This window comes from Choloepus didactylus, chromosome 6, assembly GCF_015220235.1.
Source record: "Choloepus didactylus isolate mChoDid1 chromosome 6, mChoDid1.pri, whole genome shotgun sequence".
NCBI classification, from domain to species: Eukaryota; Metazoa; Chordata; class Mammalia; order Pilosa; family Megalonychidae; genus Choloepus; species Choloepus didactylus.
The window spans coordinates 141,700,682-141,702,194 of record NC_051312.1 but is presented as its reverse complement, the minus strand read 5'-3'; the positions used below and the strand labels follow the sequence as shown (position 1 = coordinate 141,702,194).

The following is a 1,513-nucleotide window of genomic DNA, read 5'->3' as shown; positions in this document are numbered from 1 at the left end:
CTATATAATGGTACTGCGAAGAATTGAATGTATGCTTTGTATGACTGCATGGTGTGTGAATATATCTCAATAAAATTGAATTTAAAAAACCTAATAATTTGGCTAATGTAAAGAAAAAAGGGAGAAAGGCATCATTTGCTACTTATTTAAAAGAAATTTACATATGGATAGAAAGTATTTATAAAATCCAGATATTAACCATTTAAAGCAGAATAACAAGGAAAAAGGAACAAAATGAACATATTTTCATTGGAACCATTACCTTCTCCCAAAATCAATGCTCACCACTGCACAAAAACCTTCCTCAGGGCTTTCTTCACTTCATTGTTTCGCAGACTATATATTAAAGGGTTCAGCATGGGGATAACTGTGGTGTAAAACACTGAAGACACCTTCTCCTGTTCCAGGGATTTACTTGATGGGGGCTTGAAATACATGAATGTGATAGACCCAAAGAAGATCCCCACAGCCAAGAGATGGGAGGTACAAGTTCAAAAAGCCTTGGACCGGCCCCCTGAGGATCTGATGCCAATGATGCTGTGGAAAACGAAGGCATAGGAGATGAAGAGAGCAAGGGTGGGGGCTAAGGTGTTAAACCCTGCAATAATAAAAAGTAGAAGCTCATTGAGATGTGTGCTGGAGCAAGAGAGATTGAGGAGGGGAAGGACATCACAGAAGTAATGGCTGATGATGTGGGACTTGCAGAAGGACAGTTGCATCATGGCACTTGTATGGGCCAAGGCAGAGAGAAAGCCAAGGGTGAAGGGAACAATTACTAATAGTGAGCAGACTCGAGAGGACATGATCACATGATAAAGCAAAGGGCAACAGATGCCAGATAGCGATCATATGCCATTGCTGTCAGGAAGTGACCCTCAGCCACCACAAAGAGTGCAAAAAAAAAAAAAAATGCTGTGCCATGCACTCAGAATAAAGAATTGTGTTCTTCTTCTCTAGGAAGTTCATCAGCATTTTTGGGGCAATAACAGTAGAAGAGCAGAGATCAATGAAAGACAAGCTACTGAGGAAATAGTACACGGGGGTGTGAAGCAGAGGGCTGACTGCAATCAGGAGAATCAAGCCCAGGTTCCAGACCACAGTCACTGCATAGATTCCCAGGAACAGGAGGAAGAGAGGCATCTGGAGCTTGGGCTGCTGTGTTAAACCCACTAAGACAAACACTGTTGTGGAATCATTTCCCAGGGCCATTCTTCTTTGGGGAGGTATGTGAAAATGGAACATAAAAATTATATTAAATCTTAACTCCACTCCCAAACAAAATTAGACCTGCATATGGGAGGTTGACAGGAACAGAAAAACAGAACCACAAGTTCTTCTCAACTCATGTATGCAGTCCTGATAGCCCTACCCTAACTCCCTAAAGTACACAGAACCTTCTCCAAGTTGGACCCAGAGTATTGATCATGAAACAAATACTCTTCTAACTTAGAAACTTTCGCTACCTGAATTTGGCAACAAGACCATAGCACCCTTCATGGGAAGAATTCCTAAT

General features: G+C 41.5%; 1 pseudogene; it reads right to left on the bottom strand.

Moving 5' to 3' along the window:
• Positions 1–281: 281 nt before the first annotated feature.
• On the bottom strand, positions 282–1,209 carry LOC119537375 (annotated as a pseudogene).
• Positions 1,210–1,513: the final 304 nt, after the last annotated feature.